The following is a 17,810-nucleotide window of genomic DNA, read 5'->3' on the forward strand; positions in this document are numbered from 1 at the left end:
GCATTGAATTATTATGTTGATAAATGCATGATATACGTGTCAATAAAGCAGTTAAAGCATTCCCAAGAAAACACCGCCATACACACACTTTCTCTCTCTAGAAAATCTTGAAACCCCACCTCAAGAACTCATCTTTTTCACATTTTAACAATTGGTAAGCAATTTAGGGCTTGTTTTGATCTTAAATTGGCTCAAAGTTTGTGTCTTTATTATCTTCTTGGCCTTGAACAAGCCCAAGACTCATAGTATTGGTGTGATGAGAAGAAAACCCAAATTAAGTTGTCACCTTTTTAGGGTTTTGTTCTGTAATTTGATATGGGTTAGGGTTTATTAATTGAAAAGTAGGATTTGGGTTTTTGTTTTTGTAGTTTCAAGAATCTTGAAATCTTTTGCAGAATTTAAAGAATCCCAATTTCTTGTTTTATTGATAATGGATTATTAGATCCAGTTGTTGTCAGTTGTCACATCTGATCTGTTGACCAAATCTTGATTAGTCAACATTTAGGTGTTCTTGATGGTTAATGAAGCTAGAATTAGTGATCAAGATTAAGGGGTTATGTTAAATAGTTGAAGTTGATGTAATTAGTGTATATCAAGTTTTTGAAGATTTGTGTAATTTGAAAGAAAAAGTTGTTAAATGGAAGAGATGCCGTCTACGGTTTCAGTTACGTTTAGTTTAACCAATCCGATTTCCGAAAATGCCCCCTCGACAAAATCACGTGGATTTCGCTCACATGAATCTGTTTACCGAAACCATTGTTGGTGATCAAATCATGATTCAAGAAAGTGATGGTGATGAAGTTATGTCGGTTGGGGACGTGCCGATTGAAATTAATAGTGAATTGCTAGCCATGAATGCGAATTCGGGTAGTTTAAAGGCGTCGGTAATGGCGATCGAGGGCATAGATAATGGTCAAATAGTTGCGAAAGTGATTAGTTTGGAAGCTACGACAAATGAGCATACTTTGAAAGCGTCTGTAATGGCGATTGCTGATAAGATGCATAGTAAAGTTGTAAAAAGTGTTTTCGAGTTGGAGTATTTACCGCTTTGGGGATCTAATTCGATTCGCGGTAGAAGGCCGGAAATGGAAGATGCTGTTATTGCAGTTCCTCAGTTTATGAAAATACCAATTAAGATGCTTGTTATGGATCATGCATTGAATACAAATTTGAGTGATTTAACGGCTCATTTTTTTGGTGTTTACGACGGCCATGGTGGAGCTCAGGTATTTCTTGAAACCTTCTTAGTTTATGTTAACACAAGTTTGAAGAATCCGATTAGATCATTTTTAAGTTTTTGTATAGACGTGCGTTTTGAATATTTAGTATTAAAATAATCACATTTGAAAAATTAGGTATGTAATAGACGTAAGAAATTTGACTTTTGAATTAACCGTAAAATTATTTTATTGCTTTTTTAGATTTTACTAAATGACTATCTCCTTTATCAAATGATTATCTTATTTGATTCTTATTATCTCAGTAATGATTTAGCAGTCTTATGCATTAAAATAACACTTTTGACCGATGTTTGACCCGACCCATGTTACCTTTTCTTTCTTTTTAAGCTAGTATTATTGTTTGACCTGTAGAGATAAAAACTGAAATTGAATTATTCTTGATTTAGGTTGCCAATTACTGTCGGGATCGTGTCCATGTCGCGTTACAAGAGGAATTAAAAATCATGAAACAAGAATTGATCAAAGGGACGGTCAACGACAGTGTACGAATACGTTGGGAGAAAGTGCTCACGAATTGTTTTCAGAAGGTAGATAATGGGGTCAGCGGGACTGCAACTTCTGAACCAGTGGCACCTGAAACCGTAGGGTCCACTGCTGTGGTGGCATTAATATGTTCATCACATATTGTAGTTGCAAATTGTGGCGATTCTCGAGCTGTGCTTTATCGTGGCAAAGAAGCCATAGCTTTATCAAATGACCATAAAGTAAACCTTTTTTCTCCTGCTGTTGAATGTTAATATAAATGTTTTTTTATTTATAAAAAATCTAACTTGTTGCTTGAATGCCTGATTATTTAGCCAAATAGGGAAGATGAATATGCAAGAATTGAGGCAGCGGGGGGAAAGGTTATACAATGGCAAGGTCACCGTGTTTTTGGTGTGCTCGCGATGTCAAGATCCATTCGTGAGTCTCAGTATTTCTATGGGTGGTAAAATGGGTAATTTTGTATGGCATTAATAACGTAACTTTATAAATAAAATGATTAAGGAAGTTTATTAAGTATACAATTTGGGTTACTTGCAACTAGGGGTGTAAATGAGGCAAGCTACTCGAGATCAGCTTGCTAAAAGCTTGAATTGAGCCTAGCTTAAACAACCTGAGCTTATACGAGTCTGAGCTCGAGCTAGAACCTAAAATAACTTGTTTATTAAGTGAGCTAAGCTCGAGCTGGATTTTGAGCCTATTATTTGTTTAATTTATATTTCTGATAAAATTAACTAAATAGTATATATGAACCCTTTCATATATATATGCAGTTATTAATAACTAATAAACGAGCCGAGCTGAGCTGAGCCCAACTCAAGCATTTCAAATAGAGCTCGAAAGAGCCAAGCTTGAGCCTAGGCGAGCCTGGGTTCAACTCAGCTCGTTTACACAGCCCCTACTCACAAGGCATTCAATCCATTGAATTGTTTTCACCCTTTTGGCTCGTTAAAGATAAAACATAATCCATATGGATTGAATTGCCACTTCGAATAGTTTTATAAGTTGTAATGGAAAAATTATTCGTTTCATATTTTTTACTCTTTTATGTGTTTCGCAGGTGATAGGTATTTAAAACCATCGATAATACCCGAACCAGAAGTCACGTTCACAGCCCGGGCCCGAGAAGACGAGTGCCTGATATTAGCAAGTGACGGATTATGGGACGTAATGTCAAACTAAGAAGCGTGTGAGGTCGCAAGAAAACGGATCCTGATCTGGCACAAGAAAAATATCGGGAAAATAGTGGAACGAGATGTTAGCGGGGTGGATCCTGCAGCGCAAGCAGCGGCGGATTACCTTACGATGTCGGCGTTACAGAAAGGAAGTAATGACAATATATCAGTGATTGTGGTGGATCTTAAGGCTCAAAGAAGGTTTAAAACAAAATCTTAATATTGTTTGTTGGTTGGTTGGATAATGTTTTTTATAGAAGACAAGTTAATGTTTTTGTTTTGGTTTGGGTTTGGGTTTGGGTTTTCTTTCTCATTGTTAGTCCATTCATTTTACATATGGGCTTTAAATGTGTGTACTGTTATAATATAGTTTGTAGACACAGACTGCTTAGATGTATGCTATATATATAATAATTGTTTTCCATCTGGTGATTTGATGAGTGATAAACGAACAAATGACCTCCCAAACGAACATCCCAAACAAACAGACGACCTACCAAATGAACAAATGACCACCGTAATGAACAAATGACCTCCCAAACCAGCAAATGACCTTCCAAATGAACAAATAATATTCCCCCGAAACGAACAAATAATATTCTTTTATTTCAGTGTGAAAAATTATATATATTTTAATGGATATCTAATAATTAATTATCCATTATAGCAATTTAATGAGTGACGTTGCTATATATTTATCTTTGATTTTCACTCGGTTTCACCAACAAGAAATGCATGTTTCATCATCTCGCTATTAATCACCATGTGAGTGAAATTTATGTATATTAATCATTGTGCAAGTGGGGTTATTTTATATAACGAAAGTGAATATCATGAGTTTCACCGGTTAAATTTTCAATATGAATTATCATTGGGCATAATGAAAGGCAGTATAAAATTGCTCATTTCGACTTGTACCCATTTTTATCAAATCTCGTTCTATCCCCGAACCAAATTAAGAAGTTTCTTTTTAAATGACGTTATTGTGACTAAAAATCGTCGTGGCCCGTTAACATCCCTTAGACACAAGATATATAAGAAAAATAAGAATCTACTAATTAAATTACACAATTTCAATAAGGTTTATTGGATTTTAATAATCCCTATTGATTGGTATTGGTCGATAATAATCCCTATTCATTTTATAGTGCTGGCGGTCCCAAATTTAAAAAAGTTGGCCCCCAATGGTCTCCCATTAAAAATGACTTAACGGCGTCATACTTTTTTCGAAATTCAAACTAATGCTTTAGGGTTTTTGATCAGAAGGATGATACGAGTCGATTGATGTAAAGCTTCGTTCGAAACGGTGCTCTAAAACGACAAAACAATGATTCAATTCAGTTGTTTGAACTTACAATTAACAAAAATCAAGTCGTTTGGATCATCGTTTCGAGCTAAGTTTTACATCAATCGACTCATATCCTATTTCCGAACAAAAGCTCTAAAACAATAGTTTGAAATTCGGAAAAAAGTATAACGTCATTAAGTCTTGTTTAATGGTGTATCATTGGGGGGGCAATTTTTTGAAATTTTGGACCGTCATAAAATGAATAAAGATTATTATCGGCCAATACCAACCAATAGGAATTATTAAAATCTAATAAACCTTCCAATAAATATTATTATTATTATTTGTTTTTTGTTACTAGCCAAAGTTGGATGTCTTCCTGCTTATCCTTAGTCCGACCATACCTATCACTTGTCATATGAAGATTTTTTATAAAATATTCCACTATGTGAAATATACTTCACTTTTTAAATTCTAGTAACAAATGACATCAATGTGACAACTACTACACAAAACATGTCATGTCTCTAAACAGTATTATTATTGTATTTTAATTTTAACTTCTCTAATAAATTATAATTGTCATTATACAGTATAGCCAGTGGCGGACCCAGGATTTTTTGCCAATGGGGTCCCATATTTTCGGTGTTCAAATTTTTCGGGTCGGTCGTTGTTCAGGTCGGGTCGAGGCGAAGAACATAATAAAAAACAATATCATAATAAAACTTTCTTTTCAATCATCACTACCTGAACGGGTCAAAATGGGTCGGGTTGACACATAAACACTTTGTTTTCCCTTTCTTAAACATTTTTGAGATAGAACCTAGATCCACCCTTTCATAAGCATGTGTTGAAAACCATTAACTTAAACTAGTGAAAAATAAAACTGATATTTTAAAGTGTTTGAATGTTTCTAAAGAAAACCATGCATAAAGTTGAAAACAATGATATGTATTTTAGAGGTGTTTGAATGTTTCCAAAGTTATCATTGCAACATTAGCAATCAAATGATTGATTAACACTAAAAATTAACACAAAAAACCAAAAACTGAGCCTTGTAAGACTTGAACTCATGACCTTTCAAAGATAAAACAAGGGATTTTCCACCAGACCACATCAACATTAATAGTATGGGTTCCAAGTATTAAATCTTATGGGGTCCTCAAAAAATTTAATATACCGCTTCTAATAAATTTTTAAAAAACATTGGTTTCCCGGGACCCCGATCCACACTATGTGGGTCCGCCCCTGAGTATAGCCTATGTTTCCTTTTCTAATCAATCATGTTTTATTGTATCCTTTGGTTACTAATTGATTATTCCTTTTATATAAAATTAATATGAATATTGATATAAACATCATAAGTATCATAATTGTTTTGTAGTGCACAAGACCAAAATTTTTCATTAGCAAAAAATAATATTGATAATAATCCAAAAGATATCTTAGAGACGACGCAAATTCAAGGATGTATAGTAAATTTTTCGCTACGAAAGCAATTCAATTTTAAGAAAATATGTTAAATCTCAAGTGGTGGATTCGATATGAAAGACAAAGCAATAACTTAACTAACTCTAATCATGTTTATTGATAAAGAAAACTAATTTAAAACCTTGATTACAATCCTTACGATAGCTTGGTAATTATAGACTAACGTAAACATGTTAGACTGCAACCAAATTTGCTAGATAACTATGACTCCAAAATTAATTAAATAGTATAGTTAACCAACTTGTTATTATTCAAACTTAACTAAATAATATTTTCCCCAAAGCTTCAATATCATTACTTGTGGCCCAAGGTTTATTAATTAGTAAACATATATATTGTGTGTGTATATATATATATATATGTGTGTCCTAACAACTTCATGTACTTATTATATAATAGATGGCAAGTTGTGTTCTATGCATGGAGACGTGTAGAAAGAAATGAAGCTGTCATTCCTTCAAGACATGCGATGTTGTGACCTTAGTTTATATAGTTTATATGCAAATATTAATTGTCCTAAACCACCTCTCATTGATGTCATCATATATGCCTAATGGCCCATGTTACTTTAAGCTTTTAAGATAACTGTTTCATATAACGGTAAATATTAACCATATGAATTTTTGGCATAACACAAACCTGACATGAATTTGTAAACTTAGGTTTAGTATAAACAGATTGAAACTGAACCCGCAAACATGTATAGGTAAACATGTTGGATTAAAGTGATAAGCAAGAGATAGAATAATTTGTAACGAATTTTTGCTTTGATTTTTAGGTTTAAATTTTAATGTGTATACAGATTATCACTCAATGAAGTATTTAGATTATCTCATTTTTTTTCTTTTTTCTTTTTTTTTTGTCAAATGCAAAGGATGACTGGAAAGTCAAAAGTTATAAAAGAAAACTGTTTAAATATAAATAGATGTGAGATAAATAATAAAAAATTGGTCGTGTTCATAACAAATAACTCAAAACCTGTTTTGAAGTTTTATTCCTATCTTAAAATAGGGAAGAAAATAAGCAATTAATTAAGCATGCCATGACAACCAAGAGGAAAAGTGTCCGTTACTCAAACAAAAATGCATCTTTCATTTAAATAAGAAAAAATCAGCATTTATTTTTCTTTTCATAACCCTTTGTGAGTAAAAAATTTTTACAATGTGTGTGAGTTTTTACATACCTGTGCATAAGATGCATGCATTCAAATAGTACTTAGCTCACAGTTTATATTAGTTGGTTAGATCAACCTAATACAAAAACTAAGTTTGGCACTACAAGTTATTTGTCTAGCCCTAAACACATTATATACTATCTTTTGCTTAAAAGTTTTGGTTGAAGTATACTTGTTTTTTTTTTCACCAACAAGTAACCACTTGTAGAGATAGGGTCTTGGACCCATCCACACCACTAAACAAAATTACAACGCGGTCCTGAACAGGGTCTGTGAGACAACCACAGTCACCCGTAAGCCTTCTTCCACCATCTGTGAAACAACTTTTGAACACATCATAAGCTCATGGGCACAAGACTTGTCACCCACAGGAGAAACAAATAGTGTATAACGGCTAGTCCCCAAGCCAATCACGGTGCAAGATTCCTTTAAGTGACAACCAGTACAAAAAGGGCCACAAATGCACGATTGACCTATCAGCGGTCTCCAACACTGTACATGGACATGTGACAACCGTCCTTTTCCATCAGTTGTCGCAGCCAATCGGAAACCTTAAACATGATCCCACAAGAATAGAAGATTCCACTGATAGTGACAACCTGTCCAATCATCCTCTACCTCTTTGACTATAAATACCACACTTAAACCAACGGTTAATCCTCACTCTTCCACTCTTATGATTACTCTCTCAATACCCATAATAATTGACACGCTGGAGGGTGGTTACAAGAACACTCCCCCTATTCCCCTTCTCGTATCAAGCTCATGGTATTCTGTTTTGCAGGTTGCATCGATTCCTAATCATAAAGATCATATTAGATATAACCCTCCGGTCAAGGTACGTATTAGGTTAACCCTTCTAAGATCGAGATATTAGGTTAACCCTTCTAATATTTCTTCACCACTAATACACAACTACTATTCCTTTTAATTGTTAACAAGCTCGTGCAATACAAAATTTCCTTTTGTACAATTTGTCTTTCAATTATCTCTTGATAAGATATTTGTCCTGGTGGTTTGTTCAAATCTACGGTTTTAGTCCAATGATTTCCAATTTACGATTTTCGTCCTTATGGTTTCATTTCACTTGCAATTAAACCTGATCCCACTAGCCTGATAAGTTTGGTCGTTAAGCCCATCATCGTGCACCTCACATGAGGGACGGTTTTGTACTTTTTCTCCCCAAATAAACCCCGGCCCTAATTCGCAAACTCTCTCACGAAAAGGCTGGGAAGCTCTCTTACGAAAGGTTTTTGCAGCACCAAAGTTGTCATATATAATAATTTCTTGAGCAACATTGTAACATTTTTCAGGTTATTAAAGCTTGAAAAAGGTACAACTATACTCACTTATTTTAGCTATGGCATTATGTTATTATTAAGCCAGACATGCATTGTACCAATACAATTATACAAATATGCAGCCAACATTACAAAGCAACCCATATAAACATTACCAAACACTTACATCTCTTCCAACCAAAATGCTTAAAGCAAAACATGAAACATCTTTTTCTCTCTCACCACCAAAACTCATGTAACAAGAAGAAGAATATGATGAACAACAACAGACACCAACATCACCATTTTGGATTCAAACCACCACCACCAACCGCCATATCTCCTCCATGTTCTTCAACTCCTTTGCCTTGATCATCTTCTTGTTATTACTTGCAATCCTTTCAATGGTGCTCATTATCCCATATCTTATAAGTTTATCATCCAATGTCTTTAGACCAAGTTTAGTTAAAAGAAGCTGGGATTCCATCAACTTGATATTGGTTTTCATTGCCTTGGTGTTTGGGTTTCTTAGTAGAAACATCAATAATGATCAAAGATTGAATCTTGATCATGGGTTTGATCAAAGATTGAATCTTGATAATGGGTTTGATCAAAAACTGAATCTTGATCATGGGTTTGATCAAAATTTGAATCTTGATCATGGGTATGCTAAAAGATTGAATTTTGATCATGGGTTTGATGAAAAATTGAATCTTGATGATGGGTATGTTGAAAGATTGAATCTTGATAATGGGTATGACCAGAGTGAGCTGGAGCAGTTAACCGGAGCTCCGAATATGTATGGGTTAAGAAGGCATAGGACTAGCATTTCTTATCCTGATCTCCGGGAACTGTCGCCACCGTGGAACCACCATGCCGGAGATCCATGGAGGTTTTCTGATGACACACATTTTGATTATTATCATGTTTTGGAGTCTGACCGGAATTTACTTCGGCACCGGCACCGGCGAGGAAGAGGCGGTGGGTCCGGGATGGGTAAAATGACATCGTCGGAAGTAAAGTCGTCGTCGGATCAAAAAGGCGGGAAAAATGAAAGGGAAAGAGGTGAGGTGGAGAAGAGAAGAACTAGAAGCTCTGAACCAGGAAGAATATTGTCCCCGATTATGGGTCCGCTGCAGGATTCAACATTGCCGTCACCTGTTTTACCGTTGAGTGAACGGAAGACAGACGACGACAACAGTGTAGGAAAAGACTTCTTTACGTCTTTCCATCATAAAAAGAAGAAAAAGAGGCTGAGGAACCGAAGTGTTGACAATTTAGGTGCTCTTTTGCACCAGTCTCAACAGTTAGCGTCACCACAGTCATACCCACGCGTGATGACGGAGAGTGGTGGAAAAGAGCACCATCGAAATAAGTTTACGTCAATCACACCGCCACCGCCACCACCGCGTACTACAAATTATGCTCGACAAGTCACTATAACTAGTGTGGCTCCGTTCATTACCGACAAGCCCGGAGCATCTTTGATGATGACGGGCTTCACCGGCATTGACGACAGCTCAAGCGGTGGAGAATCTCCAATGAAGCAAATTCCACCACCGCCGCCACTACCCCCGTTCAAAATGCCAGACTGGAAATTCGCAGTGGAAGGTGACTTTGTCAGGTTGCAAAGTACACTTAGTTCCAGAAGCGCGTCCCCTGACAGTGATGAGGCCCAATCTCCATCGTCAAACGTGGACATGACGACACCGGAGACCGGGCTTTTGTTTCCCGTCCCAGACGTGGATACCAAAGCTGATAGCTTCATTGCACGGTTCAGGGCCGGGTTAAAGCTTGAGAGAATGTCTAAAATTGGGCCAGGCCCAGGATCAGGCCCAAGTGACATTTAATGGTTCTTATTTTACGTTTTAATAGAATTGAATCCGACATATGCTTATTGCTGAAGTCTTATAAATGGTGGGTTTTATTTTTTACAGGTATAAATGTATATTAGATATTGTCATTTTAATTTATTTATATTTTGCTATATATATTTTTTATATTGTGTTTCTAGTAGTAGTTGTGACGTGGGTATGTGAAATGCCAATAATAAAGACATGCTTCATAAAAACTATAAAAACATGTGAGGAATTGACTTTTGAGTGATATCCTTTAGCTGTTTAGATAACGAAAGAATAATTAAAACAAATTATATATATGTAATTGTTTTATAATTTAATTGATTCCAGCACCAAACAATCCATCTATTCCGGAAATGTAATCAATACACATTTAGACAAATGTCATAATGTTTTATAAGTTTAAAAGGAATATATACAATTACATGCATATTATATGGTGTCTACTGTCTAGCCTTGATATGTTATACACATTGGACACAAAAAGGCTTTATTAATACAAAATATACATACATGATACACACATGTATAGAAGGTACTCTATGTTTGCATTGGATGTTTGGTCAATCCTCTGGCTAACTTAGGTATAAGGGACTCTTCCTGTCTAATTTTTTCGATCCATTTGGCTTTGATTCGGATTTGTTCTATGCTTTGGTTCAAGATCCTGACAAACGAAGGCGTCACTCGGCTGCTAAAAAAGTCTTCCATCTCTTTTGCCATCTCATGACTGCTAAACTGAAATGTGATGCAAACAATTTCATCAAATATGTATAAAGTTTATATAAATGGATCAAAACTGCAACCTTTATTATTTCAGTTTGTAAGGTTTGAGACTACTTACCGTTGTCACTATGTCTCTTATGAAACGATGGAACACCATCCCTTGACCTGATCGCTTCACGATCACATCCCAGTTCTCCTGAATTATTTATTTATTGTTTTTCATAAAATCATTAATTAACACTGATTACAGAATACAAGTATCAATATTATGCTCCCACCTTTAGCCATATCCATGCTGTTTCACGGCCTTCGAAGCTTATGCGTGCAGTTACATATATTGTATCTTGTTCTCGAATCTGTTAGGACAAACGTTAAACAGAATTATGGAACAATTTAGCTGGATTAAGCATAATGTTTAAAAAAGTAATTGAATAACATACCTCATCAGTTAACATGAGGTTTAAAGCCTCTTTGACTAATTCCGGGTCTGGAGAAGAAGCTAGATGACTCAAAATTCTTACTTTCTCTTGAATTGCATCGGCTTCTCTATATAGCTTTAGTAGGGAATCAAACCCGCTTCTGTTGGTAACACTTGAAGTTCTCATTATAGAAATGTAAGCAGCCTGAAGAAAATAAGAAGGCTCTAAAAGTTAGTACTTGAATTATTAAAAAATGGTTATTAATACTATTAACTTGTTAATAAATACGTACCCTTCTAATACCAACCGGAAAGACGGGTGTCGACTTATCGTTTATATAAATCTGTAACCGATTCTTTAACTCTTCATGAGTTTCCTTATGGCCAAAAGTAGCCAAGGCCTTAAAAACTTCTTCCCTCAACATTGAATTTAAATGGCTTTCTCCAGGTACTGGTTCAAGGCCTAATTTCCTGGAAGTAGTTTAAATATTTTAATCAAGTGACTTTATATTTTTACAAAATGATATACCGCGTCTATTTAGAAAGTAACTTACTCTGCAGACGATATAATGATATCCACAAAGAACTGGCTGAGATGATTCCATGGATCATAAATAGCATCTTTTAACACCTTTGCAGTACTATAACAAGCCTGCCACATAAGCAGTGAAATAAAAAGGTCAGTGCCACCTATTCGTCGCTGGCAAAGTTAGCAAAATTCACAAGATTATTACATTAATAAGTCTTGATAACACAATGTAATCAAGATCCTCTCTGTACAAATCCATCAAGGTAAGAAGAGATAATATCGACTCTTCACCAGCCTCACAAAGAGCATATGTATCATCCAATATTCCTGTAAACAAAATATTTACAGGTAAAATGCAGATTAAAATAACAGTAACAGTAACTAAATTTTGAACATAGGCATACCAAATTTATCTTCGGGTGACAAGCATTTTGTCTTTTATGGCTTTTGTCAATCTAGCTGTGAGTGCACCATCATACTTCACCCTGTAAAAGCCCGTGTACCCGACGTTGACTTTGACCCATGGTTTTTCAGTAGCCTCTTGACTCTTGTCATTTGACTGGTCAAACTCAGATATATCCCATTTTCCAACTTTTGTTTCTAAAAGAAACTGTTTGCGGTTATTGTAAGAGCCCACTGCTAGAGTTATTGGGACTATCCATTGACCTTCAACTTGCAATCCCAATGACGTAAATCGAGTCTGCAAAGTGCAAAACTATGTTATATTTAATATTATTTAAAAGAGTCTTAACATATCCTGCTTAAATAGATTAACCTGCTCAAAATGCAAAGTGTGCTCATCCAGTTTAACATATATAACCGGATGCCCGGTTTGCTTTATCCATACGTCCATAAGTTTGTTCACTTCAACACCAGATTCTTCAGAAAGAACGCTCCATAAATCGTCTGTTGTTGCATTTTTGTGCGCATATTTCTTCATGTAAGAAATCATTGATTTCTATGTTCAACAAACAAGTAGCTAGATCAGAAACATATAAAGGATATTGAAGGGTATTTTAGGAAATTCACAGTTTCAATAACCTGGAAAACGTCATCACCGAGATACTCCTTTAGCATACGAATAAGAGAAGATCCTTTTTGGTAGCTTATGGAATCAAAAACTTCAATCTCCGAGCTAGCAATGTATACCTCCACCTGTATAAATACATGTATTTATACAAAAAACTAATACTGAAGCCATTGATAATAATAATAATAATAATAATAATAATAATAATAATAATAATAATAATAATAATAACTAGTTCACCTCAACCGGCTGTGACTGTTCCATTGAATCTAATTTGAGACCTTCAGCAGTCTCTTCAAGAAACTGTGTCCAAATTCTCCATTCGGGAAATAAGGTATCGGTTGCAAAATAGCTTACCTAGATTATCGCATATCATATATCATAATAAAGATAATAATTTTTAATTGAAATTTAAAAGAAAAAAAAAAGTATAACAAATACCCATGTTGCGAAACCCTCATTGAGCCATAGATGAGTCCACCATTCCATTGTCACTAAGTTACCAAACCACTGGTGTCCAACTTCATGTGTTACAACAATCAAAAGCTGAAATGAAAACAGTGCCAGAGATAATGATTAAGTAAATAAGATAAATACGGATTAAAAAATATTTTCCTACTCTTTGTGTGTTAGCTGCTGCTGAATTCAAATCATCATGAAGCAACTCGGTTTCACGAAATGTGATCAACCCATAATTTTCCATGGCCCCAGCCCCAAAATCAGGAACCCCTACCATATCTAGCTTCGGAAGCACGTAAGGCATTGAAAAATACCTATAAAGTATCCACAAGTTTGAATAATTAACGACGTATGGTTTATATATATGAAGTTACTTACTTTGTATAAAGTTCAATCGACTTGACTGCAATACTTAATGCTAACTTCCCATTCTCGCTCTTACCAACGGGACAGTATGAACGAACCCGAATTCCTGCAAGAAAGTGAATCAAGCCGATAAACAGAAGCTGGAGGTAATGAAACTGAATTAAATTTATACTTGTATATTTTACATAAAATGACATTACCACCGGGCGTTGTTTGTTCGACGTAATCAAACAAACCAACAACAACAGCCACCAAATACGTTGACATTAATGGTGATTCTTTAAAACACACGGTCTTGAAATCTCCATTGAGTGTTTCTTCAGAGACAGGCATGTTTGATAATGCTGTCAGCTCTAATGGTACATTGCCAACTGTTATCTTGAAGGTAGCCTGCATGCATTTTGAGCATCAAAATGTTATATTTTATAATACCAACTTTGATAAAACTACTTGACTCATTTAGAAACTTTAATGGATGGTAACTTTTTTTTTAATTATTATTATAAATATTCAAAATAATGACTAGTTACACCTTAAGTGCAGGTTCATCCCAGCATGGAAAACACCGTCGTGCATCGGAAGGTTCAAAATTTGTCATTGCCATATTCTTTCTCACTCCTCCATCAACATAGGTCCTGCCAGAAATGATCAAATGAATATAGCTCTTATTTATATAAAAAGTCAAAGGTCAACAGACCTCAAGTAAAAAATAGCATAAAATCGATCCGAAACCATAACAACCAAAATAACCGAACCAAAACAAAAAAAATAAAACAACTATGGTTTGGTTTCAATTATGCGTGTAACTAAATCCAAAAACCAGAGCGTATAGATTTTTTTATGTAGTTTTTAAAAGATTGGGTTTTGCAATTCAAAAAGAGGTAGTAGCGCAGCTTGTTGCCCGCTTGCCTTCTGTTTCGATGTAATCAAAAACTTGAAATTAAGCTCATTAAAAAAAAAGATATGCATATGAAAATCACAAGCATGAAGTTGATATTTGGTAAAGAACGTCTTAAGATTTCATTTTGTTTCATATACTATTAACTAACCAATAGATTTAGCCCCAAATTCATTATTTTTGGCCAACTTTTTTTTGGCTCAAAATTTTCAACCTCAAATGGCATAACCGAAACCGAACTCAGACCAAAACCCGAAAAACTGAAACGAACGGTTTTCAAAATCTCAAAAACTGACATTTCGGTTTTGGTTCGGTTTTAGCCCAGAACCAAAGCGATCCATACGCATCCCTACTTATACCCTTTATAGAAACCCTGCATGTGTTCATTAAGAACCCCGGTAAACTTGATCTCCAAAACACCATCTCCTACACCGAGAGCCTCGTTAAAAACCAGCACCAGCATCTCAACATCATTGTCCACCACCACTTCACTAGGAACCACTTTCTGCATTTCACAAACACCTGGTGAGCATCCACAATATAGGGTTGCAAACGACCATAGCCGCTCGTGAGCTACTCGAGATCAGACTATTAAAAGGCTTAAAAAAAGCAGAGCTTGTTTAGTTAATGAGCCCGAGCTCAAGCCTTGTATGAGAAGATCGTTTAGGCTCGTCGAGCCTTATCGATCCTAGTGTACTTTTAAGTTTCAACTCCTTAACGAGCTCGAACCAAGCTTTGGCTCGTTTAAGGTACCACACACGAGCTCAAGCCAAACTTATGCATGTTAAAGTTTTTTTCTCAATAAATAGAGAGATAATAAAATAATGTATATAAATTAATTAATAAATAATAAACGAGCCGGCCCCGAGTCGAGCTTGAGCTCATTTAAGGTACTACACATGAGCAAGAGCCGAACTTAAGCTTGTTAAGGTTCTCTCAAAATATTGAAATACAATAAAAATAACGTTAATAAATTAATCAGTAAATAATAAACCAGCCAAGCCTGAGTCGAACGGGACCTTGAAAAAAGGCTCACGAATCGAACTTGAGCTTTAGAAAAAGAGCTCAAACGAGCTGGGCTTAGGATTGTTAAGGTTTTTTTCAAAATATATAAAAATAATTAAAAACATATATAAAATCAATTAATAAATAAATAACAAGCCAAACTCACAGCTTGAAAAACGACTCGCGAGCCGAACTTGAGTTTTAGAAAAAGAGCTTGAATAGAGCAGAGCTTTAGAAAAAGAGCTCAAGTGAGCCGAGCTTAGGATTGTTAAGGTTTTTCTCAAAATCTATAAAAAATAATAAAAAAAAGTATATAAATTAATTAATAAATAAAAAGCGAGCTGAATTCAGAGCTTGAAAAACGACTCGCGAGCCAAACTTGAGATTTAGAAAAAGTGCTCGAACCGAGCCGAGCTTTAGAAAAAGAGCTTGAATGAGCCAAGCTTAAGATTGTTAAGGTTTTTCTCAAAATATATAAAAATAATTAAAAACGTATATAAATTAATTAATAAATAAAAAATGAGCCAAACTCAGAGCTTGAAAAACAACTCGGGAGCCGAACTCGAGTTTTAGAAAAAGAGCTCAAAACAAGCTGAGCTCGAGATAGTCTAGGATCATACAAAATGAATGAACTAACTGATTACAATTAATTGTTAAGATTTTTCTCAAAATATAGAAATTTAATTAAAAACATATATAAATTAATCAATTAATAAAAAATAAGCCGAGTTCGGAGTTGAAAAAACGACTCGCGAACCGAACTCAAGCTTTACAAGTTGAGTCGAGCTCCGGGTAGTCTCGGATCACACAAAATGAATGAAGTAACTGATTACATTATTATTCGAGTCCACGAAAACCGATTCGCGAACCACGAGATCAATCGAATTCAAGACGAGGAACCGAGTGGATTCAACGATGGAAACATCAACTGTAACATCGCCTGAGAAGGTGCATAAGTCAAGGTTGGAGTTTAAAGTTAGGCTGTAACGATGTGGAATTGCGAATTTAGGAAGCCTGTGTTGGCCTTTGAAGTGATGAAGCTGTTGGTTTTGATCGTCCATGTGTTGGTGGTGTGAGTAGTTCAGTGGAGTTGTGTTGATGATTAAAAGAGGATTATTAATATTATAAGGTGGATAAGAGCTCGAGTCTAAAAGTAAGCTCGTTTAATAAACGAGACCGAGCTTGAGCTTCATTTATCAATCTCGAACCGGCTCGCGAGCCTAATCGAGCATGTTATTTATATAATTTTTTAAAATATATATTTAATAATTATTAATTAATATATATAATGTTATGAAAAAAAATAAATAAAAATAACTAAATAATATATATTGTTTTATACATAAAACTAGTTTTTGAGTCCGTTTAATACATAAGATTATCCAAATAATAAAGTTATAAATAAAGCAAATAAGTACATATTGTATATGAAAAAATGATTACATCTATGCTTATATATATATACTATGTGTACATAAATTGATTTTATTTATATCATAAAATGATTTTTTCAAAAAAATGAACTTAATAAAAAATAATAATAATAGTAACGCAAGTGCAAAAACATACATGAGAGCGGTCCATTTATTAGAAATTTGATTCTCAGTATCATATATATATATATATATATATATATATAATTGAAAGAATTTTAGTTATCAACCAATTTTAAAAAAAACTTTTCATACAATAATAGTTCTGAGTTACACCATGAAAATGATTTTTATAATTTTGAGGGCTTCTCGACTTTTTCATAATGACAACACATAAAAATAACACGTTAACCTGTTAAATTTTGTGAATGTTTTGCTTCACTTGAGCATAATTCTTTATGACATGTTTCACACACTACATTTTAATCATCATTAAAGGAAAAATCAATGCTGACACAAATGTTTCAAATTTGATAAAAGTTAGAAGCATTAATAAGCCTGGAGGTAGCATGTCGAAAGTGTTCGCTGTCTTTTCTTAAAATTTAATAGTTAAAATTTAATAGTTGTAGGAAAAATAGTCAATTAGCCAAACCCGAATCTTTCATTAATTCCAAAAATGTCATTGAAAATAAATTCGAAACCTAAATCACGTTTAAAATTCTAACTTTATTTTGTTGGACATTTTCAAGTCAAAACTTTGAACACGTAACAAATTTGATTATAAATCTACTTGCATTCTCAAATTTTTAAAAATACTCATATTATCCCTCTTTGAGCCGTAACAAATTTTGAGCCAAATGTAGTTAACTTGTACCACACAATCTATTTACCAACTTTTGACTCGTAACAATCAAATTTAAGTTCCATAACAAACCTGAAACAATCATTTATAAAAAAACCGAGAAACTGACTATGATAAACTTTATTATATTTGAAAGTGAATGGTATATATTGTTAC

At 34.4% G+C, this 17,810-nt stretch overlaps 2 pseudogenes across 2 annotated transcripts; one reads left to right on the forward strand and one right to left on the reverse strand.

Annotated features, from left to right (window-relative positions):
- Nucleotides 1-606: 606 nt before the first annotated feature.
- Nucleotides 607-3,145, forward strand: LOC143551618 (protein phosphatase 2C 16-like; annotated as a pseudogene). Its single transcript, XR_013138533.1, has 4 exons — nucleotides 607-1,226; nucleotides 1,628-1,945; nucleotides 2,039-2,144; nucleotides 2,785-3,145. The product of XR_013138533.1 is annotated as a protein phosphatase 2C 16-like (transcript).
- A 7,361-nt stretch (nucleotides 3,146-10,506) lies between these two features.
- LOC143551624 (aminopeptidase M1-like) lies at nucleotides 10,507-16,480 on the reverse strand (annotated as a pseudogene). The gene is made up of 18 exons (XR_013138534.1): nucleotides 16,253-16,480; nucleotides 14,774-14,919; nucleotides 14,049-14,151; nucleotides 13,717-13,906; nucleotides 13,529-13,622; nucleotides 13,311-13,464; nucleotides 13,133-13,237; nucleotides 12,932-13,048; nucleotides 12,703-12,816; nucleotides 12,437-12,619; nucleotides 12,066-12,361; nucleotides 11,867-11,988; nucleotides 11,687-11,784; nucleotides 11,426-11,603; nucleotides 11,155-11,337; nucleotides 10,993-11,070; nucleotides 10,833-10,910; nucleotides 10,507-10,726 (listed from the first exon to the last, which is right to left on the reverse strand). The product of XR_013138534.1 is annotated as an aminopeptidase M1-like (transcript).
- Between the last annotated feature and the right edge of the window lie 1,330 nt (nucleotides 16,481-17,810).

This window comes from Bidens hawaiensis, unplaced genomic scaffold, assembly GCF_021521415.1.
Source record: "Bidens hawaiensis isolate Kalapana, Puna unplaced genomic scaffold, B.hawaiensis_p1.1 tig00016475_1, whole genome shotgun sequence".
In the NCBI taxonomy this organism is placed as follows: domain Eukaryota; kingdom Viridiplantae; phylum Streptophyta; class Magnoliopsida; order Asterales; family Asteraceae; genus Bidens; species Bidens hawaiensis.